The sequence below is a fragment of the Cucumis melo genome, chromosome 4, assembly GCF_025177605.1.
Source record: "Cucumis melo cultivar AY chromosome 4, USDA_Cmelo_AY_1.0, whole genome shotgun sequence".
Lineage (NCBI taxonomy): Eukaryota > Viridiplantae > Streptophyta > Magnoliopsida > Cucurbitales > Cucurbitaceae > Cucumis > Cucumis melo.
The window spans coordinates 24,129,018-24,155,138 of NC_066860.1; the positions used below are offsets into that span (position 1 = coordinate 24,129,018).

The 26,121-nt window shown below is 33.7% G+C and overlaps 2 long non-coding RNA genes across 3 annotated transcripts; both read right to left on the reverse strand.

Moving 5' to 3' along the window:
• Positions 1-4,090: 4,090 nt before the first annotated feature.
• Positions 4,091-20,134, reverse strand: LOC127148915 (uncharacterized). Its single transcript, XR_007820160.1, has 3 exons — positions 20,018-20,134; positions 19,580-19,847; positions 4,091-4,504 (listed from the first exon to the last, which is right to left on the reverse strand). It is a non-coding gene; the product is annotated as an uncharacterized LOC127148915 (long non-coding RNA).
• A 1,947-nt stretch (positions 20,135-22,081) lies between these two features.
• Positions 22,082-24,870, reverse strand: LOC127148882 (uncharacterized). 2 transcript variants are annotated; one of them, XR_007820079.1, is made up of 3 exons: positions 24,611-24,870; positions 24,234-24,510; positions 22,082-23,987 (listed from the first exon to the last, which is right to left on the reverse strand). It is a non-coding gene; the product is annotated as an uncharacterized LOC127148882 (long non-coding RNA). The 2 variants fall into 2 exon arrangements; XR_007820078.1 differs by having other exon boundaries at positions 24,234-24,503; positions 24,611-24,868.
• Between the last annotated feature and the right edge of the window lie 1,251 nt (positions 24,871-26,121).

The window sequence follows — 26,121 nt, forward strand, 5'->3', positions numbered from 1 at the left end:
TGTTCTACTAAACGACCATCATACGTGATCGTGTAAACAAAAATATAATTGATACACTATCTTGTACATTACCATAGATATAAACGATCAGATACTAAATGCTAAACGATGGCGAAAAACTTTAGATATAAACGATTGTATTCATCGATCGTCGCATATGTGCGTCTGGTCGTGTATGTAACTATAAACAATCATTTAGAGAAACCAAGCTCAATTACTCATAATTACAAAGTACCATCGAAATCAATGCGCAATAAAAAGGAGAAGGCACTTGTTCAGACTTTTCCTCTTTTTTACAGTCTTTCGTCTTCTTCACATCATTTTTGTCGTACATCTTCTTCGTCAATCATTTATTTTGTTGGAACTTTTTCAACATAACTTCCGAAATTCTTCTTCATCTTGTTCTTCACCTTCCTTTCTCATCAACCTTCAAAAATTAGTATCTGGCACTCTGGTTGTTGCTCAATATTTTGGTTCCACAACTAAATCTATCTCCATCTATCTTGATCTATCTCTATCATCTATCTCTATCTATCTCAATCTATCTCCCATACAAAGAGGTCTTAATCTATATTTTTTATATTTAATTGAATAGTCATTCTTATTCTATGTAATTTAGCCCTAATTTTTTTTTTTTTCTATAAATAGATGGTGAGCAAGAAGCATCAAGTAGTAAATCAATGAAGTCTAAAGGAAAGGCATAAGAAAGAAAAATTAAGAAAGAAAAATTAAGAAAGAAAAAGAAATGAAGGGAACAAAGTAGAATGTAAATATATGTCTGTATAATATTTTATCTTTGTTTATATTTGTGTATCTCTGTCTGATTGCTCTATTTTTATCATTATCAATATGAATAGCGTCATGTATTTGTGAATATGTTAGAACTAGTCTTTTGTTTATAACATACTACTTATTATATATTTTCAACAGGTTAAACACCATCCAAATAACATTATTATGGAAGATGAACAAAAAAATTATGTACTATAGTTTAGAGACATTGAAACAGATCAAATCAAAAATAGACCAAACAATTTGTTCTCAAGTTTTGATGAACAACCCTTTTGGCCAATGTCCTTGCTTTCAACTTCAATGGACATATAGCAGAATTTGGTCTGGAAGAATTTTGTTTGGTGACAAATTTCCAGAGTTAAATATAGGAGAAAGAAAAAAAAATGGTTTGAAAAATGTCATTTTCCCTCATTACGTCTTTATAACTAGAAGAGGTATAGAAAAAACTTTTATAGCATTATATTACACAACGAGGAAGACTAATTGAAGGAAAAGATCTTTCTCTTTTGATATCTAAAAAAATTGAATTCAACCTTTGATTCAAAGAATTGCGCTTAACCCCCCTCCCCCGCACGCGCTCATGAAAGGGCTTCGCTATAATGGATGACAGAGAGTCAGAAGTACCTAAAGCACTGTAATCATCTTGTAGCTGGAAAAGGGTCTAGAAGTGCTCTACCCATTTAGAAAGCTAAACCCGGCAGAGTTCTTGACAGAGCTAAGGGGGCTTCAATCCTTATTCCTTATCCCCATCTTCGCCTAAGCTAACAGGGCCTTATGGGGAGAGTGTTGCCTCAAAAAGCACTGTTGAGAGGCTTAAAGAATTTGAGAAAAGCTTGCTTTTTTGTTTTTAGTACTCTTCATTCTCTACAAGATTCCAAACCTTTCTTCAACGTAGGTGAGAAAGAGCGAGGCAAAGATCGAAGAGATCGAAGATGGGAATAAGAAGAAAGCTCACCTTGTTTTTTTCTTTTTCATTAGGGCAGTTGAAAAGTTCCTTTTACGTCTCGCATTTCTCATCAAACAAATATAGAAAAATCATCATATTTCAAAGGTTCCTAACCCACTAAGCCCTTCCTTCGTAACGTGCCTGGAGCGAGCCTTCCATAGAGGCGTATGATGGGCAACTATCTCCTGTGGTTCGGAGAGAACTCAACTCTTAGTTAGTACCTCCTTGGCTTCAGGGTGGACCCTTTCACTTTATTTTAAAAACTAATTTTAAATATTCATTTTTATTTTTTCCAACCGACATTACAATCCATATTTTTTCTAGTGATAATGCTCTTGTTAGCTAGAAAGTGCATAGTTTGAAAATTGAGTATCACTAGTGATGACACTGATAGATAACTATAATTGCCTATTAATGATAGAAGATGACAATATTTTATCACTGTCTTTCACAAATAGACAATGATACACAACTATCATTGTCTACCAATAATAGTTGGTAGATAATTGTACTTTAGATTCATCAATTCATGAATCTTAAAATATCTCTCAGCCCTAAACACTAATGAATTAGTAAGCACATTTTTAAAACATAACAATTGAAGAAGAAAAACAAGAGGAGGAAGAAAGTTCTTAAAAAAAGAAGAGGAAGAAGATTAGGAGGAAGATGAAGAAAGATGTTGGTGAAGCTATTGAGGAACATTGGTAAAGAAGATAATCTGAGGGAGAAAAGAAGAAATTGACAATGATCACAACTAAGGAAGAAGAAGAAATCAGATCCAAAAAATCCTGTGCAATTGCAATGGAAAAGGGTAGTTTGGTATTTTTCAAATGATATTGATGTGTCTGCTTAGAAGATCGCGGGTGTTAGTTTTTTTATTTTTTTCCTATATGCGTAAATAGTCCCATTATTTTACTACATTTATTTAAGAATTCTCTAAATAAGGGGTCCTTAAATTACGTAGATTGAAATTATTATAATATTTTATAAAATACATAAAACATTAACTTTAAATAAAGGGGTCTTTTTAACAAATAGAACAAAATGCAAAATTATTTACACAGTATAAAACACCTCGTGATTAATCGATCAAACATGCACGGAAAAGAGCTAATTTAAATGATAGTATAATATAATCTAAAAGATCATTTAGATATTGTTAAATGATCATTTGAATCTATCACTTATCTATATAGGTTAGGCAATGATAGTGGTTTATCTCTGTCTATCTGGGATAGACGACTGGTCGTTTAGGTATTGGTACGAATATCTAGACAATCTTGGTACACGATCTTGTACTGAATCTTTTATATATTGGTACACGATCTTGTACCAAATCGTTTAGATATTGGTACATAATCTTGTACCAAGATCGTTTAAATATTGGTATACGATCGTTTAAATCTTGGTAAATGATCATTTAGATATTGGTACACGATAGGATAGTAAAAAAAATTTTAACGACTCATCTCCTTATACTAAGCTGAAGTCATTACTTTAAAATAACTAACCATTTTTCATTTGAAAGAAAACGAGGAAAAACTAAATATAATATTTCATAAATAAATTCAAACACACGTTCATAAATAATGATTTGGCATAAACAAGAAAAATACTATGTAACATAATCCTAGTTTATACCCTCTCTATATTTTAAAGAAAATAACATGAAATAATTAACAAATCAAAACAAAATACCTAAAGTCAAATACTAAAAATATAAAGAAGGCGGAAGCAAAAACTAAGTCCATGTGTATCATGCTCTACTTCAAATGTCACTTTATACGACCAAGTGGAGACGTGACCGCCTAGACATTCTACGTGAGTCTTTCCACGAGATACATGTAGAACGCTTAGTAAGTGGATTAAATACAACCAACAAGCTTAAATGCGGAATATGAACTTAAATGAAATAAGAAGAGTTCATAAGTATTTTAAGTAACAGATTACATTCGATACTTAATATAGAGTTCCCTTCAAAAGAACTATATACAACTCAAAATGACATTTAGACTTTTCACACCTAGCTTCTACATGCTATGCGAGTTGACAGTGATCACTACCAAAGTGATGTGTTCACAAATGGCACAATAGGCGATCAAGGCTACAAGTTCAACGTTGGATGTCCTTCGCTATGTGAGGGGGGATAAAACAAAACATTTGAAAGATTAGATGAATGTCTAGTGTGAATGGGGTCTTTTATCAATACCTCTAATAAATTGGTTTCTATATTATCACATTACAATCACTTCTCTAAATTATGCGATACAAATACTTTGTATTTCAATAGTAAAATATGGAGTTTAAAGAATTTCATTTTAATTAACACAGTTCAAAACTCATCATCAAACATTTACAAATTGCATGGAAAATCATTTCCTTTTTAAATCAAGCATAAGGCTTATATCATGTAGAAACACATTCATCAGAATCATTCTGCTTATTTAATTACATTTTTGTACCGTTTTCTTAGTTCAAGCGTTTACCACACTCTTTTGCCAAGTTGCAGTTGTACGGAGTAGTCACAACATATTTAGCAAGTTTCATCAATTCCATTACGCATAACGCATCTAGAAGATCATACAACAAGCAAGGGGCATCCCATATTAGATCACAACAAGTATGATGCATTCTATTCCAGATCACAACAAGAATTGTCACACCTCGTCCCGAGCATCTCCTCTCTAGGCCCGAGACAACGTCATGAAGCCAACTGATATCGCTCCCCCCTGAACGACACCAGTTGACCCTTACTTCTACCTTTAACTGAAAAAGGAGACACCAAAACACGAAACTTAAAACACAATTTAAACAAACACTTTTCATACAAACAAACTTTAAATAAGCTTTACATAAACTTTTAACAATGAAAACATAAATATTTCACACAATTCCTTTTAGGGAAAACATAACCCTAAACAACTCCTTCTAACAACTTTAATTACAAAGAAACAAACTTTAACTTGAACTCTTGAAAAGTTAGGATTAAATTGGTATGGCAGCAGTAAGTCTAACATCCCAAGCAGCACAACCTATACCTTGAAAGTGGAAGATATTTTGAAGAGTGTGAGCTAAAATAGCTCTGTGAGTGATGAGTTTTTGCAAACATACTTTTGAAACATTAAATCTTAAACTTAAATCTTTTAAACATAAATAAATCATGAAACATAATTATAAAACATAAAATCTTTAAACCTCTTTCAAAATAAACTTTTTCTACTTTTAAAATAACTATTTCTAACTTTAAGTAACCCTTTTGCTTTTAAAAAAAAAACCTTACTTTTTTATCTCTATGTATTTCTTTCTTTTCTAAAACAATTCTTCCTCTTTTAAATGTTATACCACATGAATCACAAGGATGGAGTCTGGGGCGCTCTTGTAGACCCTCATCTTGTTATACGATACTTATGATACGGACCCATAGGCATCAGTAGTGCCCTCACTCGTAGTAGTTATAATTGATGAGATGGAACCATGAGCATTCATATAGGCCCTCACCCTTCATGGGTGGAACATAGACATTTGTAAAAGCCTCATCTCATTAACATGTACCAGTGATGGATCCATAGGTATTTACTGATACCCTCATCAAAGGAACCTCTGTGCACAGGCAATATTCCTCAAAGGGTGGCTATATATCTTAGATCAATGTGGGTATAGTCTAAAACAGGTTGAAATTATTCTTCATCTTTCACTTTGAGAACTTAACATAAATATACTTATCATAACATTTCAGAAACTTAGTTTAGCTCAACTCATGCTTTAGAAATCATTCATAAATTAGATAACTCAACATTCAGCTCGAACATTTCTTTAAACAAAGCTCAACCATCATTTTTAAACATTTACTTCAACATAATCTTTAAAAATATTAACTTCAAGAACATGCTTTGAAACCATTTAATAAATTCATTTTATCACTCACTACTTTTAACTAGGTTCTTATCTTAGAGATCTATTTCTTCTTGCCCTGAAAAATAACAAGGAAACCCAAGTTAAAAACGTGGTTTTGACCATGATATAATCTCTTTAACATCTTTCTTTACCCTTCTTTCTTCTCAAGGAAACCCCTTTTTAACTTACCTTGAACTCTTTTAAAGTCTCGACAACCTTGGTTTGCTTATAACTACTTCTACCAAACTTGCCTTAGGTCTAACGAACTCTTAATCAGATTTAAAATCTAGATCAACAACCAGAAACTTATAAACTTGCTCTAGCTCTAATGAACTCTTGGGTCTAAACCTTAGGCTCTTAACCCTTCCTCTTTGGCTCTAACTCGCCAAAAATAACAACTTCCAAGATGCCTCTTGCTTGAACACGCAAACTGAATGCTTGGTCGAATTACTCTCTACTATGCTTCCAAATTTTCAAAAACACTACTCTCACCACACTTCTCTCTACTTTTCTCTCTTGAGTTGAAAATGAGAGAAAAGAGGGTCTAATGCCTTTAAAAACACCCCTTGCATCCGAAAAACGCTAAATTTACGCATCAAAATTTTTTAGAAAAATGTTTATTACACGTTCTATAAGAGATCTCTATCGAGATTGGCTCGAGACCTATTGAGATTTGCTCCTTTCTCGATTGAGCAAGCATCGAGATCTTGCTTGAGAACCTTAGATGTTCTTCTTTTGTTCCAATTCTGGGCGAAGAAAACCATAAGATGGCCCAAGTTTCCTTCACTTTTCGCTCTAAACTTCCAATCTCGGTTGAACACGAAGCCGAGATTGCCAGAGATCTTAAACTCTTAAGCTTCTATCCTTTATCTCGACCGAACAAGCATTGAGATTTTCCGGAGTTCCAACTCTAAAACCTTTTTATTTTGCCCCTCGGATTGCTACAACCTCGAGAGCACTGAGATTTGTTTTTTGTCTTTTCCCTGCCTCTTATCTCGGTTGAACATGATCGAGTCCCAAGGCCTCTGTCCCAAGATTCCTTTTCCAAAACACTTACTTTGGCTAACAACCAACTTTTCCTCAACTTTTCCATCCTTCCTTAATCTTCTTCCTTCACATTTACCAAGACATACTTAAACGACACTTTAAATCTCTTTTAAACTTAAGTTTCAAACAACACTTAACTTTGGAACCAAATCTTTGAAGGTTCTTCTTTCCTTTACCAAAACTTAAAAAAAGTCCTAAAGGTCCTACAAAATTGGGGTTTCACAAGAATAGAGAATCTTATCTCAGATCACACAGCAGGAATAAAACATCCCATACCAGATCGCACAGCAAGTATGAGGCATTCTCATTGTATAGGGTACAAGAGATCATCATTTCATTATTTCAACTCATATCAAATCTTATGCATTTATAAGTCACATGCATTTGGAAAGCATAATAGAAATCATATATTTCAAGATTTTAGTGAAAATATCTTTAAGGAAGTAACACATTGGAATTCCTTTTTGTTTAGGAAACATTTCAAAGAAGAACCACCCACAATCAATGTGCTTCTCCGCCTAACTCTTTAGCCGAGAACTTTCTTACCATTCCTTTCAACTCCTTGCTGGATTTAAGCTCTCTGAAAATCTTTTGAAAATCTTAGAGATTCTCTCAATTCTTTCTTAAGTATGCTCAAGGTAAAAGTAGCTTTAAAATGGCTCGACTTCAGCTATTTATAAGCCTTTTCGGGGACAGTTTCCATGTAGAAATGATGACTTCTGCCCGGTGGTGAGAATCAGCCAATGTCAAAACGCCACATGTTACTACCATTTTCTTATCTTGATTTGGATTGGGTGGTGAAGTCAAATCAATCGCCAACTTTTTACACAAGGGTGACGTCACTACTTCCTTGTGAATTAAGCTCAAAATGCATAACAGTTCCTCGCATGGCCTACATCGCATATTTAGTTCTTTGTCACATGCATTCCTATTGTGTAAGGTAGAATGCATTTAGAGCCTCACAATATGGCAAGTCACGACCCCTTCCTGTTCATCACGCCCTGCCTTGCATACTTCCTTAACCTCTTCGTGCGAAACAAAACGTGACTTAAGCATTCCAAACACCTCTAAACGAAATGGCAAAACACTTGCTTAGGTCCTTTAACACTACTAAATGATAAATAACAGAATCAAAACATCATGTAGCAGAAATAAACAACACAACTTCACTTTGAGTAACTAAACAACATGCCTTCTACAAATTACACGTTTAAAACATCCTAATTAATACAAGAACTTAATGCAGAAATAAAAAACGCCTTCACAACCTTCAACCTCAAAGAATCACTTAGCTTTCTACCTGATCACCCAGCTGTCTACACGATCGCTTAGTATTCAACCCAATCGCCTAGCTATCTACACGATCATTTAGCTTTGGTCGCTTACCTTTTTAACTCGATCGCTTAAATCCTACAACTTGGGGAAGGAAAAACTTAAAATGTAAGTCTATGACTTAGTGAGTGAAAGATTTTGAAAACTTTTTGGGAATACAATTCATAAATCATTTTTTCATTTCATAATAAAGGCTCAACTTTACTTCATAAGCACATTTCAAATCACATAAATACACATTAGTGTTCCTCTATTCCTTTCCACCAAGAACATGAACCATCCCATACACAGACTACTATGATGTCCTTTCATAATCATCAACGTCTTTTGAAATTTCATTGGTTGATTTCTCGTTGCTTAGGTCGTTAAGCTCAATACACTCCTTTCAACGTATTAGTCAGCTTCTCACCGCCATATGGTCCTTTCACCCCATAGTTACCTAGACTCATTATGTACACATAATAACTAGCTCTTTGATAGGAATATGACTAATGATTTACTCTCAATTAAAGCATACAATACAATAAAAACATGAACTTTAACTTTGAAACGTAACATTAAAGTTTTCTTCGTAAATCATGCTTTTCATAAACATAAACATGCATAATAATACATGACACATAAGACATGAGATTAAGGAAGGAAAACTTTAGAAATCTAGAATTTCTTTTAGAAAAATCACTCACAAACTTAAGTCTCCTTTATTCTCAGAACGTAACTCCTCTCAAGTTCTTTCTCTTGCCTGAACAACTTCTTCGGCAGCAAAACCCTAAATTTCCTTCTCTTTGGTAAAATCTGATCAAAATAGTTCCTTTCCTTCGTCTTACTTTTTCATTTTAAAAAAAATCCTAAAATAGATTAGCACTACTTAAACTCTTATAATCTTACCGGCTTCTGCTTAGCTACAAAATACATGCAATATGTATAAGACACTTGGATTCCAACTCCACTAATTTTATAATTACAAAACTTCGACCAACATAACCCTCTAGGGATTTCTTTAAAATTTTCTTTTTCTCCTACATGATCATTCAACCTCTTATACGATCATTTTTCTTTCTATACGATTGTTCAACGTCCTACATGATCGTTTATCTTCTTATGCAATCATTTAGCTTTCAATCGATCATTTAACTGCCTATACAATCATTTAGCTTCTTTTTACATGATCATTTAACTTCCTTTATGGTCATTTAACTTTCTTACACGATCATTGAGTAAAATACTTCTTCACAGACCTTCTTCGAAACTCCTACTTACCAACAATGACCTTCATCTTAGGTGTGGGTCTTACACTGTCACTCACCAGCTTTCCTATCACACCCTCTCCCGAACTACCTACTAGCTTAGCCCCAAAAGATGGCGTAAAGTCAACCGATATTGCTATCCTCTAACAATACCCATTGACCTTGCTGAATTATTAGACTTGATAAACTGGCTATTTTCATACATGAAAGGCTATCGATGCACAAAACACAACGAAACGGTAATAGACTCGCAAGCACACATAAGTACCGATATCCCTAACTCATCCACTTTTAAACATTTACCTAAATAAAATATTTAAAAGTCAGAACATACAAACATACAAAGTAAACTGATGAGTATGCCTAACTTAAAGTTCGACAACTTCAGACATATATACAGTTATATAGAAACAATATACAACTCTGCCCACGTACTAGAAGTAAATGTGAAACTAGTAGCAGACCATAGTAGAGTTTCAGGCGTCGGAAGCTCGAACTCTACTTGAAAAGTTGAGAAAAGTTTTTAAAGGTGAGCTATTAAGCCCCGTGAGCGATTGGTTATAAAATCGTTATTATACAAATCTAAGCACGTGATAAATTGGCATCAAATAAATAAATATGTAAGCAAAGCATTAATCATAAATATTTTATGAGAACAACTTCTTCAAATGTTCAATATATACATTTATAAAATCAAGTAAGACATTTATAACTAACATGACATCCTATATAGGGTACGCCCAGTATAACCAACGTTTATTAACTCTATGATATAGTCGGGCCCACCCAACACTCCCATCGTCTTTGTCGTAGTGGGGCTCGTCCAGCACTCATGACAACATCGTCGTTGTCATGAAGTATACTCAACGTCAATAACGGAAAATAACCTGTGTGCACATGGTATCCTCTAGCCTCAGACTCGAGATTTCAGTCATGTAGTCAATGAAAAATTTCATAAATCATCTAAAATATTAAAACATCCTTGCTTATCTTTATCTTGCATAAAGTTCAAAATTTACTCAGCTTGTTCGTGAAAAACTGTAGTTCTTAAAACAAAAGCTGCTAATTCATGCTTTGCTTGAAACACTATGGTTCAAATACTTTCCAGAGATTCAATATTCATATGGTAGCATAAATTTTAATTAAGAAATCTAGTCTCGAAACTTATAAAATAGTCATAAAATTCAAATAATTTTATAGCTTCATAAATAAACATGTAAAGCATTTAATCATAAATTACAGTTATGGAAAATATTTTCAAAACTGGTTTTGTCACTCACAGTCTTGAGCTAGATCCTTGGTCTGTAAACTCGATTTAATTCTTCTCGGCCTGTCAACAATCAAACCGAGTAGTAGAACCCTAGATATTCTGGTTTTCTAAAGATGGGTTTAATATGTCACTCTAAAGATGACGTTCATGAATTCAAAGTTTAAGAAATAGAACCATATTCCACATAACTTTCTGAGTTTTTCAGATTTTCAGTTTAAACTTCAAATGACCATAACTCCCTCAATACTTAACCAAAATAAGTGTTCTTTATGTCAAAATCTTCATTTTGATATTCTCTATAATTTACAGGAAGACAAAATACCTAGTCAATAATCTCAAAAACACCTCGAAATAGAACCATTCTAAAATCATGCACTCTACAACCCCTTAACTTGCCCCTACAATTTAACAAATTTTTAGTTATAATTGGCTCTCATCATCTTCATAATAGTTATAAGAAATTGAATAAGCTTTTCAACCATATCAAATAGAGATTCTAACTCAATAAGAACACACCGGGACATTAAAAAGAAATCAGATGTGTTTGATTTCACGTGAAAAGAACCTGCTCATTCTTCTCTGTCAAATAACACCTAATTAACAATAGAATTGGCTCAAGCTTCTTGCAAAAAAATAGTTAAAAAAATAAGTTAGCTTTTAGAAAATCCAAACCTCAGCTCTTAGTTCTTATTGAGTAGATTAAACCGAATTGAAAACCAAAAGTGTCCAGTGTGTGTTAAAATCTGCCATTGATGCAACTTCCATTGAGTTGTTCCCTTCTTCATCAACTTTAGAACCCAGAAAAATTCTTCTTCTTCCTTGCTAAGCTTCCCCTTCAGAAAATCTGGAGAAATGATGGAGAATTGATGAGGAAAATGGAGAAGAAAAGTTTAAAGTGTGGTGGGTTTGAAAAAAAAAAAAACCCACCGATTGTTTCCTTTTCCTTTATCCTTTTTTTTCCTTTTTCCTTTCAATGATTTCCTTTATTTTTTTAAATACTAAAATCCAAAACTAATAAAAACCAACTTCAATTTTTATTCACCCTATTAATATGTGAATGAGCTAATAGTAGAAGGATGTCTCGGGTTTAACATTTCCTTTACCTCTACCTTTGCCTGAAATATTAAATATAGAAAATAGTGAGTATAAATATATACTCAATAAGGGACCCACTACTAGCTAGTCCAACTAGGTGTCTGTTAACTTCCCATTAGGATCCTATTAGGAGGTAGCAAAAACTATTATGTGTTTAATGGAACACATTATCTAGTGATCTCATAGGAACACTCTCATCAATTGGTGAATCCGAAGGAACACACATGATATCGAGCTGTAAGTGATCCCGTTGGACCACTCATAAACATGGCATGAGAAATGATCGTTTATCATTGTCACATGATCGTTTAATGTATATTTTCTTTTTGGATGATCGTCTATTTGTTCTTGCATTGTGTTTATTATTATCATTTTGTACATTATGTTCTTTTATTCAGTGATAAATGTCTATCTATGTTTATCTATTTCTTTCTATCATCATTAAATACTTAATTGTATTTTATTTTTTATTTTTTTATTTTTTTACAGATTACAATGTCTATTCCTATTATTTTTTTACGAAGGTCAATGGAATGGCTGCAATGTTTATGAGAATTACTCAGTTGCTGGAATTTTAGTAAATATTCGAGTCGGCTTTAATTCATTGGTTGGTTAAATATGTGAATAGATTGAATTTGGATGGATTAGTAGAATTATCTATTTTACTTGATTCTACCAAAAACAATGTTCAAACTGTGGTGTCAATAAAGAAAGACAATGATGTTGCTTGGTATTTAGCTTTTGCTAAAGATGCAACTAGTAGACATCCCATAGTTGCCCATGTAAGTGTTAATTCTTTGGGAAGGTCTACTTTTTCTAATTGTGTACGGGAGAATGTTGATATGTCATTAAATATAGGTTCTCCTTCTTCTATTTCAAATAACGAAGTTATAAGAGACATTCTTATCATCGTGATTTGAAGGAAAAAAAGTTTATTTGGAAGTAAATGAGTGCTTTGAAAGTGTTTTTTCATAATAGCAGTGAAGAACAACTTTCAATTGAGAACTATAGTATCGAATTTGAGGTCTCTTGAATTTAGATGTCTGTAAGAAGGGTGCAAATGGTATGTTAGGGCATCTCGTTATAAGAAGAGTGAGTTGTGGATGTTACGAAAATACATTTCTTACCACGATTGTTCATTGAATACTACCCAAAGTTGTCACATGCAAGCTTCTTCAACAGTAATTGGCAGTTGCTTGATAAATGATTTTAGGTTCATGTCGACTGATCATTCCATTCCAAAGGCAATTGTGCATAAGGCTCGTACAAATTTTGGAGTTAATATAAGTTATCAGAAAGTTTGAAAGGCAAAAGACCACATAGTAAAAATATTAAAAGGTGATGCAGTTGAATTGTATACATTGATTCCAATCTCCTTTCATAAATTGGTTTAATCTAACATATGTATGACCAGTTTCATATATCAAATTTAAATTCATTAGTCTATCTAGATAGACAAATGTCAAAGTCTATCTAGATAGACAAATAGTATTGAGCCAGCACTGATGAGCTGCCCTCACCTATGTAGATCTAAGGATAATTTCGTTTGAACAGAAGTTCATAGTTAACTCAGGATTAAGATTAAGTTACCTAGGTCATTAATAACCAAAATAATTAGTATTATATAGTCAATGATGTTATAACTTAAAAGTCACTATTTCATGGTTCCAGTCTTATGTAAACTCTTTACATTGGATGTCTCCACTTCCATATCTCTACATGAACGATTCAGAATCACATCATTTGTTCTTAACTACAAAGTGGGTTGCATCTATAGTGTCCCCAGAATAAGGCGTTCAACCTTATTCATACACTATAGACCGTTCGGGCTATATACTTGAACTTGATCCATGTTTATGTCTCTACATAAAGTTCAAGTCTACACTAGATAGCCTCGGGACCTTAATTTTTTAGATTCAAGATTATAGTATTCTATTTTCACTAATAAGTCCTCAATACATGATGTTTTTCATATATCCATGTTAAGGAAATATATACTAGATCCATCACATGTGTTGCGAGAGCAACTAGTTGAATAGAAAGAAGATTTGAGTTATAATGAATAACTAATTCAAATCCTCGACAGAAAGGAACAAGTTTTGAGAAACAAGACGACTCCATTCATAAAGGTTTTGTGGAGACATCACGGAGTGGAGGAGGCAACTTGGGAACCAGAAAATCAGATGAATAAGAGATACCCAACACTTTTTAGTAATGACATCTAAATTTTGTGGATGAAATTTTCCAAGGGGGAGGTAAGTTGGAAACTTGAGATTCTTTTTGCATTATTATTTCTTTTTATATATTAAAATAAAAATGGAAATTAATTATATTATTTACTTGATATAGTTAATTTAAAGTTTTGTAAAATAAAATAAAAAGAAAAGAAAAAGACAATAAAAGATAAAAAGGAAAGAAAGAGAAGAGTGGGAAGGGATCCTTTTTTTTTCCTTTCTTCTTCTTCTCTCTCGAGCAGCCTCCTCTCCACTGCTTATCTATTTTCTTCAAATATTCATCTGTATCTTGAGTAATTAGAGGAAGATGAAGAAGATTTCTTAGCTATAAGGTTGAAGAAGAAGGGGAAAAACTTAAAAGAAGTTTCAATCATGGTAGATTTTGACCCACTCTGCACACTTCTGGTTTTTATTTTGGTTTGAGCTTCTCAAGAATAACTAAGAGGTGAGGTTTTTATTTCCTAAAAGCTAATGTATTTTTTTAACAATTTTTGTCAAGGATGTTTGAGCCAATTTTGGTGTTAACTGGGTGATATTTGACAGAGAAGACAGAGCATGTGTTTTCCATGTGAAATCAAAGATTTTCTGTTTTTTTTTTTAGTTTTTCGGTGTGGATACGTTGAGTTAAAATCTTTAAAATGATATGGTTGAAAAGATTATTCAATTTCCTATAACTTTTATGAAGATGCTGAGAGCTATTTATGACTGAAAATGTGTTAAATTACAGGGACAAGTTGAAGGTCTATAGAGTGCGTGATTTTGGAGTGGTTTTATTTCGTAGTGTTTCTGAGCTTTTCAACTAGGAATGTAAGTTACATACCTTCAGGTAAATTATATAGGACATCCAAATGAAGATTTTGACATAAAGAACACTCATTTAGATTAAATATTGAGGGAGTTATGGTCATTTAAATTTTGTGTTAGAAATTTGGAAAATGCAGAGATTGTTCAAATAGGATATTATTTCTTAACTTTTAATTTCATGAGCACCATCTTTAGTGCGACATGTTAAGTATATATTTAGCAAACCAGAATATTTAGGATTCTAATACTTAGTTTGGTTGTTGATAGGCTGAGAAGAATTGAACCGAGCTTACAGACTAAGGACCTAGCCTAAGATTGTTAGTGACAAAACTAGTTTTCAAAATATTTTCCATAATTGTGATCTATGATTGAATGCGTTACATGTTTATTAACGAATCTATGAAAATTATTTGAATTCCATAACACTGTTTTCAAGTATAAGTCTTGAGACTAGATTTCTTAATGAAAATTTATGCTAGCACGTGAATATTGAATCTATGGAAAGTATTTGAACCACAATGTTTCAAGCAAAGTATGGGTTAGCAAGTTTTTCATGAATGAGTTGAGTAAATATTGAGCTTTGTGTAAGATAATGATAAGCAGGCATGTAAATATTTTTAGATGATTTATGAAATTTTCATTAACTACATGACTGAGATCTTGAGTCTGAGGCTAGAGAATACCGTGTGCACACAGGTTATTTTTCATTGTTAACGTTGAGTGTACTTCGTAACAACGATGCTGTCATGAGTGCTGGGAGAGCCCCAATACGAAAAAGACGATGGGAGTGCTGGGCAGACCCCACTACATCATGGTGCTTGTAAACGTTAATTGTATTAGGCATGCCTACACAATGTAGATTTGTCGTGTTAGTTAAAATCTTTTTATATACTTGATATGCCTTGCTAGATTTCAATGATGTACATGCTGAGTATTTGAGAAAGCTATTCTTACTATTATGCATTTATATTTATGACTTGTATAAACAGACTTATATGTGTAAAGTTTTCACGTGCTCTTATCTTTAAATTTATAGTTTTAAACTGAGTCACTTAGTGAGCTTTATAGCTTACTCTTCCAAAATGTTTTACCCACTTTCCAGGTAGAGATCGACTTCCTTGTGCCTGATAGACTGCCTTAATCTACTGAAGCTCCAATATCGATTGCCAGTACATGGTTAGAGTTGTACATAGAGTCTGTTTTGTTATGATGTATATGTCTTTGTATGATATAGATACTCTACAGTTTGCGTAAGCTTTAGGAGTTGCAGTTCGGTAAACCTTTGTTGGTTATGTTTTGGTTAAGGTGTCTCCATGTTTACTTGTGAAATTAGTTATTTCTGGGCTAAACTTCATGTATTAATATGATTAGTCTAGGTTCCGCTGTGTTATGTTGCATGTACAATAGTTTATATTCTAGACTAGCAAGTTTATCATGTTCAAGAATTCAGCGGAGTCGATAGACATCGGGAGAGGAAAGCGATGTCAGTCGACTCCATGCCGTCTTTCGGTCTAAGCTAGCAGGTAGTCTGGAAGGGGGTGTGACACAGCCATCCTAAAAAGAATGATCATAGTATATTTTAGTTTTGTACATGATCATTTAGAAAACACTAAGCCCTAAACCCTCAAAGTTGATAGAGATTAAATGAGCAGGACGAAAGAAAAAATCGAAATTTTACCCTAATTGCAATTAATTAACAAAAAAAAACTTACGTTCAAAGCTTCGATTGATGCTTGAACCACCACTAGGGTTGACATACTGTCCTCCGGACTCTGAACCGGGTTGCGGGACCCGTTGGATGAAGGAAATCGAGAGAGAGAAAAAAGATAAAAAAAATATGGAAAATGGGTTGGGTTTGATTTTTTTAGAGAAAATAGCCCAATTTTGTTATTTAGAAAATAAGCCAACTCTTTTCCTTGAGGCCCTAAAAGCCCAATTTATAGAGGCTTTTCATGCAAGGTTGCATATGCATACAAACACATGGGCCAACAACACATAACCCACTAACCATTAGTAGGCTTAATGTCTTTATAGTTTGTTAACACCTAGCCCCTATAGTTAGTGGGTTTATCCAACAAAATGTTGGATTTTCCCACTAACTTTAGTCAAAGGGTAAAATTGTCATTTGGTCAAAGTCAAACTTTGACTTGTCAGATCAAAAAGTCCACATTTTGACTTTTCAAATCAAAAAGTCCACATTTTGACTTTTTACAAATTTGTCCGTCTTGACTAATTTTGACCTTTTGAGCATGAATCGCATTTATTTTCTCAAGATTCAAATCACGTTTGAATATATTGTCAGTCAAAGTTTGACTTTTTACAACTTTGACTATTTCCATCTTTTTCGAGCTTTCGGGTATGAATCCACATTCATATCTTTAATATTTAAATTTCATTTAAGCATAAAGCTCTATTAGTAATCTAAAACCGACGACTATATCACATATACTTGTCAGTTTCTCTCTCCTCTCCTAGTTTAAACAATTCGACTCATTTCATCATACTATTCTAAGTTTATTTCATATGAGCTAGCAGGGGAACCTAATGGACCTATAGATCATGGGCTCCAACGATCTGAGATTAACAGGTTAAACTCTTTTATACCGAGCTAATCAACATTCGTTAACTAACGGATCATTCCATTAAAGTCTCGTAGTTGCACTCCCCTCACTATAGATATATTTGTGTCCATTTGATATAACCCTGATTAGTAAGTTAATCCTTCACAGGTTGTTCGAAAAGTATCGTTTTACCCCTAAGACTACATATTACTCCTTAAGTCCCACTGATCCACTATTGAACAATTGGTTTAAGGTCTCACCTATAAACCGAATCCCTCTCGGACCAATGAGAGGGTGGGACCCCTTTGTTTAAGACTTGGATTCAGTCCTTAAGAGAACAACCTATCTACTAACCCTAAAGCGGGTAGGAGTGAATTCCGTCTTGCACCATATGTTCCCATCTATCCATCCGATCTTACCCCTAAAATGGGAAGCTTATTTGGCCAACGCTAATGAGTTGCCCTCACCTATGCAGATCTAAGGATATTCTCGTGAGAACAGAAGTTCACAGTTAGCTCATGATTAAGATTAAGTTACCTCGGTCATCAATAATCAAGATAGCCAGTTTTGAACAGTAAACGACGTTATAACGCAAAAGTGACTATTTTATGGTTCTGTCTTATGTAAACCCTTAACATAGGATGCCCCAACTTTCATGTCTCTACATGAACGATTCAGGATTCCATCATTTGTATTAACTACAAAGCGAGCCACATCCATAGTATCTCTGAATAAGGCGCCCAACCTTTATTTATATACTATAGACTATTTAGGCTATTTACTGAAACTTAATCCATATTTATATCTCTACATAAAGTTCAAGTTTACTTAAAATAGCCTTGGGATCTTAGTTTATTGGATTTAAGATTATAATATTCAATTTTTCAATAATGATTTTATTGAATAGAATATGATTTACAAACTATGAGTTTTAGGACATAAATTCCAACAAAAGTAAATTGTAAACCCCTAACCATCATTTAGATTATGTACTTGGTCGTCTAGATAACTCTAAACGATCGTGGAGAATATATGCATGATCATTCAGGCAAGTCTACAGGATCGTTTAGTCTAGGTTAAAATATTGTTTACTTGATGTAACAGATGGCTTGATCCAAACAGTAACCCAACCATGACAACAGTAAAGATTTGAAATATAAAAAAGATGAAGCGTAACATGATAGTACATCAGTCATAACATAGTTGAGCAATAAAAAAATCAGAGTTACAGAAACATACCTTTGATGTTGTAGAGGAAAATGAACTTTTGAGAGGAAAGGATTAAGAGAATTAGAAACGTTTGAGCGGAAAAGAGAAATAAACAGTGCTTTGGAAATGAAGTGAGTGAAAACGAAGAGAATAGTACGTATTTGGCTAGTTTTTACCAAATGGGAAAGATTGTAAATTTGTGTGCTTTTTTAAAGTGTCGAATCACATTCATTAACATGTAAGTGCGTTTTTGTAAACGATACGTGTAAAAGATCATTTATCAATATATAAGATCTTTAATATATATTAAATGAACGTGAAATTAGGTCAAAAAGATCTTTGTCTGGTCTTTGGTGAACCCAAAAGAATACCTAAGATAAAACTGGTCTTCGGTGAACCCGAAGGAGTACTTAAGACAATCAAGCTGTAAGTGACCCGGTCGAACCAGTCATATACATAACATATCATGACAGACTGATGGTCCCGTCAAACAACAGTCATAAAAAGGTGGTGATCCTAAGAGACATCCATATGAGTATGACTCTAATAGATAAAGTTAACAGAACACCCATCCATAGCATGTAGCATATCATAAACATCATAAGCATGACATGAATATTAATCATAATGTCCTTAATCATGTGATTAATATATCATGCATTATCATCAATGTAAATCAGTCATCATCATCAACATAATATCAGTCATCGAAATCAGTCATCAACATCAACACATTATGCATCTTAGCTACATCAATGCATAATGGAAAAATTGCATATAAGCTCTTAACTTCAGTTCGAAGGTCTAGTAGGAGAATCTCTTACCTCGAGATTAGCTTAACCAAAATTATTCCTAACAGTCACAGTCAAGCTTCCTATCGAATAGGTCCTAAATTTTAAGGGAGAAAAATAACTAAATTCAATAATTTAACAGTTGCCTAAAGGTCCTACCAAATCATCTCAATTCAACCTTGATTAGGAAAATTCTACAGCACAAATTTTCAAATTAAAATTAGCCAAACGAAACTTCATGCAAAATAATCCAACTTTAACATAATTCAACTTAATCCAAAATTAACTTTATTTAGGACCAAAATTAATATTTATTAGGCATACGTAAAACCCAATCAAATACTCACCAAAACTTACCACAACGGGCTAAAAATAGGTGGAAAAAGAGAAAAATGATGTTGGTTGCTCGACTAAGCAAGGAGCGACTTGGAAACGGCTTAGAAACAACTTGGTAAAGGACTTGGCTTGCACGCGGCTTGTGAAGGAAGGACCGGCTCGGGTGGCTTGCATGTGCGGCTCAAACGGCTTGATGTTTGCGTATGTGGCTCGATTCAAGAACTTCACGAACCCACTTTAATTTTCTAATAAAGATTCAATGCCTTGCACATCGAAGACACCTTGCATGCTTATTCATTCAAGAAATCAGTATTAATTTCGTAAACAAATGTTTGCAGAATCAAATTCATGTTTCCTTGAAGAAAGTTAAAGAACAACATGATAATTTTGACAAAAAATAAGTGTAAATTTCTCAAAACATGCATAACCCACTAACTCTTCACCTCAAATAAGACTTACCCCTCATTATGAAAATCTTGTCGAAATTAAAGAATTGCATAATTAAATTGAGAAAAAAATGGAGAGAAATTTATTGAGAGAAAATTTTATGCTAGGGCTTTTTTGTAAGTAATGAAGTGGTGAATTGTGAAATTGATTAAGAAATGGGGAGAAATTTGAGTATTTAAAGAAGAGAATTGAAGTAACTGCCACACGGATTTGAAACCATGACCAAAGGCTTGTGTGCTCGCGAAATATGACGGATAAAGAGGTTTTCCAGAAAGTTGGATAATATTTACAAGTTTTCAATTCAGAAAATTGGTTAAAAAAATAATTTGAAGATCCTAAGATTCGTAGCTAGAACATCTGAGGCGCGTGCATGAGGAGAGGATGACACGTGGCGCAATCTGATATGTAGAAGCGAGAGAAAGGCGCACGAGGATTATTTAGAAAATTTAGAATTTATTTGCGTTAAGCGAGGTGCAAACGTGTGATTTGGAGGTGGCACGTTAGAGTGGAAAAGGACACGTCTCGAGCAGACTTTCAACTTATTTATCAAAATGCAATCCAGTTAATGCTGAAGAAATATTTCGTGTTTTTGAAGATTTGAACCAATGATCTTGATGCGGATTGTGTCGAGGATTATTTCAAATCTTTTTGGTTATTTACCAATTTGTCATCGTTCTTCAAATTGCCTATTTTTCTTCGTTCGAACTCCGTTTTTGTTGATTTTCATTGCCATAGCTTTGTAATGGAGTCTAGTTTGTTAATTTGCATTAAAATAACATGTTGTGGAACACAAAATAGAAAATTAACTATGGATCAAATATTGCCTCATCATTTTGATTTCATACATGAAAGTAGTTATACATAAAAGTACTCCATTGGGTTCAACCCCTTCTCACTATACTACGGTAAATCACATCAAGAAGGGAAAAATATAAATAATTTTTTAGGAAAACAGTAAGAAATCCCTACCTTTTCATCTTCTTTAATTGCAAATTCTTAGCATAAAATGACCTCATCGAGCATAATTTTTGCTACATATTTCGTCTTGTCAGACATGCCTTAGGAAGAACTCAACGCCCACAGGGTGATAAGAAGAAAGGAGATGGAGTGAACGAAGGAAAGGATGCCTCCGAGAAGAAGATTAAGAGCATCATAACATTATAAATTTGCACTAAAAGCTACGTGTTTTGATCTTTTATCTTGCGTTTTAATTCTACTATTTTACCTAAAAGACTACAATAACTTGTATTTCTACAAGTTATCTACAAGTTATCAATGATCCCGTATAAATAGACACACCATAGTCCAAAAGCATGTAACAATTAACAAAAACATGACATGAATTATCAGTCATAACAGTCCATAAAATATGAAATCCATGAATCATGTCTAATCATCATGTAACATCAACCAACATCTACAAAAATCTATGCATTTAGCTACTATCAATGCATAATCCATAAACACATGCAATCTCTTAAATTTATGTTGAAGGTCCAGTAGTAGAATCTCTTACTTGAAAGATTAGCTAACAAATATTCCCTAGCTGATAGTCAAAACTTTCCAATGAACAGATCCTAATCAATAATTTATTTAATAATATTAGTTGGTTATTACATAAAAAATTCTCCCAAATCAAATTTACCTAAAGTTGAGGTTGAAAACAATTCAACCCTGATTGGGAAAATGCATTACTACTCCAATTACTTTAGCCAATTCAACCTTCAAGGGAAAACTCCAAATTAAATCCACAAATGAAATTATTTAAAACAAAAAATGACGGGTTGCGTGTCATATCTTGCTCCACTAGCCTCTTCATGCGACCAGAAGGAGGGTGCCTCCTAGACACCCAAAACGTACCTCTCTATGAGATAACGAGTTGAACACCTAGTAAGTGGAACTTCTTAACCTAATCTCTAATGCGAGAGTTCGAACTTTGAACTCAGGAGATCCTTACAACTCAATGCAGCGGAAAACACTTAAACAACCAACTTAGCTTAATCTCGTAACCATCAACATTTAAACTCTTTAGCTACTAAGCGATAAGCAAAACAGAGATACACAAATCCAACAGAATAGAAAAATAGAAAATACAGCTCTATTTTTATTACTTGAACTAATACTTTACAATTACATTTATTTTCTCACAAGACACAAAAATAAAACCTAAGCTATAAGCTCCTTGCCTTCCTTCATCCATTGGAATGCTACTCTTCGCATCAAGGTGTTTAAGAGTATAAGAACCCCTTTCTTATCCTTCTCCTTGATCACCAAACAAGCCATCTCACCTTTCCTTACTTGGCCTCAACACTTGAACACAAGTCAAATACTTAGTGAATAAAGATTTTAGGAAACCTTTTTGGGAATACAAGTCAAGCACAAATTCATTTTCATTTCTCAGTTGCATCTTCGAGCGCTTCATTTTATAAATCATAGAAATCTCATATTAGCTTGTCTTATTTCTTTCCACCAAGAACATGAATCATTCCCCTCGCCAAGTCTACTGCGGTTCACTCTCGCCAGTATCTTGTGATTGAGCTACTGTGATGTTCACTCCTCTACAACATCTGGAAAGTTTTCTGATTCATTTCTTATTGCATCGATCATCCACACGACGAAATTCAAATTATGTGCAACACCATATAATTATTGCTCACTTCATAGAAACAAGGTTAATGGTTTGCACACATTCATCGCAATTAGCACATAGAAAGTAGTTGTCACACCCCCTCCCGGACTACCTGCTACCTTAGACCGAAAGATGGCGTGAAGCCGACGAACAACGCTTTTCTGTACCTCTATCTGTCGACTCTGCTTAAAACTTTCATGTGATGAACTTGCCAATCTAGTATATAAACTGTTATACATGCAACAAAACACAGCGAATCCTAGGCTAGTCAAACACATACATGAAGTGTACCTCAAAATTTACTGATTTCACGGGTAAACCTAAAGACACCTTAATCAAAATATAACCAACAAAAATTTACACAACTACAGCTCCTAAAGCTTATACAAACTGTGGAGTATCTATAATATACAAGGGTGTATATACATCATAACACAATAGACTCTATGCCTAACTCAAAACACGTACTGACAATCGATAACGGAGCTTCAGCAGACTAAGGCAGTCTATCAGGCACCGGGAACTCGATCTCTACTTGGAAAATGGGTAAAACATTTTGGAAAGGGTGAGCTATGAAGCTTAGTGAGTGACTCAGTTTAAAACTATGAATTTAAAGATAAGAGCACGTGAAAACTTTACACATATAAATCTCTTTATACAAGTCGTAAATGTAAACGTGTAGTAGTAAGAATAGCTTCCTTAAATACTCAGCATGTTCATCATTGAAATCTAGCAAGGCATATCAAGTATATCGAAGAATTTTAACTAACATGACAAATCTACGTTGTGTAGGGTACACATAGTACAACAACGTTTACAAGCTCTACGATGTAGTGGGACCCACCCAGCACTCACGACAGCATCGTTGTTACGAAGTACACTCAACGTCAACAACAGAATCTAACCAGTGTCCACACGAAAATCTCTAGCCTCAGGCTCAAGAACTCAGTCATGTAGTTAATGAAAATTTCATAAATCATCTAAAAATATTAAAAAAATGCCTGCTTATAAATCTTACACAAAGCTCGAACTTTACTCAACTCTTTCGTGAAAAACTATAGTTCTTAAAACAAAACTTCTTACTAATTCATGCTTTGCTTAAAACATTGTGGTTTAAATACTTTCCAAACATTTAATATCTACGTGCTAGCATAAATTTCTTTAAGAAATCTAGTCTTCAAATGTATACTTGAAAATAGTCATGAAATTCAAATACCTTTCATAGCTTCGTAAGTAAACATTTATCGCATTCAATCATAATAACAGTTATGTATTATATTTCAAAGTTGGTTTTGTCACTCACCGTCTTGGGCTAGATCCTTGATCTATAAGCTCGGTTTAATTCTTCTCGGCCTGCCAACAACCTAACCGAGTATTAGATCTCTAAACATTCTGGTTTTCTAAAGATATACATAACATGTCGCACCAAAGATGACGCTCACGAAAATGAAGCTTAAGAAATAAAATCCTATTTCAACAACTCTTTGAAATTTTCAGATTTCTAACATAAACTTCAAATGACTATGACTTTCTCAATACTTAATCAAAATAAGTGTTCTTTATATCAAAATCTTCATTTTGAGATACTCTCAAACTTACCTGAAGACATGTAAATCTGATTCCCTATGAATAAACTCAGATAACCCTCGAAACAGTACAACTTCCAGAATCGTGCGCACACGACCCCTTTAACTTGTCCATACAATTTAACTGATTTTTAGTCATTTTTGGTTCACAATTTCTTCATCAAAGTTGTAGTAAGTTGAATAATCTTTCCAACCATATGAAATAGAGATCCTAACTCCACCGGTACACTCTGAAATACAAGAAAAATCATAGACCTTCTGATTTCGAGTGAAAACCAATTCCCTGTTTTCTTCATCAAAAAGCACCCAATGAATATCCGAATTTGCTCCAACTTTATCCATAAAATTTGTTTGAAAATGAGTTAACTTTCATTAAAATATAAACCTTACCTCTTAATTCCTTTTGAAGAGTTCAAACCGAATTAAAAACCAGTGATGTGCATAATGAACCAAAATTCAGCCATGGATACACTTTGCTTGAGTTCTCCTTCTCTTCTTCAACCTCAAAATTCTAGTAAAATTCCTCTTCTTCTTCCAAACTCTCTCTTAGATGTTCTCTGCAAATTGAAGAAGGAATAAAAATGGAAGTTGGATGTCTTCAAAATGTTTGGCGGTGAAGGGAAGAGAAGAAGAAGAAGAAAAGAAAAAATGAAATTTTCTTCTCTTTTTCTTTTTTCTTTTTATCCTTTCTTTTCTTTCTTTTCTTTCTTTTCTTTAATTTACATAATAAAACCATTTAATATACAAATATATATATATATATATATATATATATACACACTTAATTTCTATTTTCTTTTCTTTCCTTTTTCCACATTTAAAGAAATTAAACCAAGAAAATATCGGGTTTACAGTAGTAGTTTTCTCTTTTCAAACAACAACAACATTAATAATAAGACAAAAAGATACAAAACGCTTTATGCATAACTCAGATTAAAAAAGAATCTATTAAGAAAACATTACAAAACATTTAGTTTACAAAGCACCCACCTAGGAGTGTTTAGCTTAAGAAAGTCACTCATGTAGGAGGGTTTAGTTTAAGGTCACTCATGCACATGTCTAATCCTCTTCTTCCTTGAACTCCTCTCCTCGCCTAGTACTCTCTCAACAACAACTCAACTCTTTGCACTCTCTCAACAAAACCTCTAAATAACAGCACTTTTCTTAGGGCCTTTACCCTTATTTATACTAATCCTTTGGACTAGTTACTTTCTTTACCTGTCGGTTCTGAATTACAACTTTACATGTGTCACCTTACTGGCTTGCCACACTATGCAGACAAATCCAAGCTCGACACATAAGCCAATGGTCTACTCAAGATTAGACATTCCTTGAGACGCTAACCTTATCTCCTTGGAAAGCTAAATTTTTTTTTTCCCTTTTCCTCCTCAGAAAATTGAATTCTTTTTCCCGCCTTCTTCTTCCTAGCCTTCTCTTTCTCGTGATAGACCACAACCGCCCACTTCTTTTCTGACTTCGCTCTGCGTTACTTCACCAAATTGCCTAACTTTTCTTGCGATAGAACTCCTTTACCATGACAACTCTCCCTCCATTGCCTTCTCTCAAACGTGACTTTTTTCTTTCCTTTTGAACTTTATCTTTAGAATAATCATTCCTTTAATTTTAGAAGGATAATCTATTACTTGGCACCTTTCTTCTTCAGCAGAACTCCGTTTTTTGGATCTGGGACTCACACAACGTCTTGTCTTTGACTGACTGTGCGACCGACGGTGAGGTGAACTAAGATGTGACAATAGACAAAGGAGACTGACGCGGCTGAATGAAACAAAAATGGAAGCACCAACTCGTGATGGTTTTGACTCTGTCATAGAAGGAAACGATTGATTTGATGAAAAATGAGCAGAGAGTGGCAAACATTGATAACTGTCTACGACGCTACA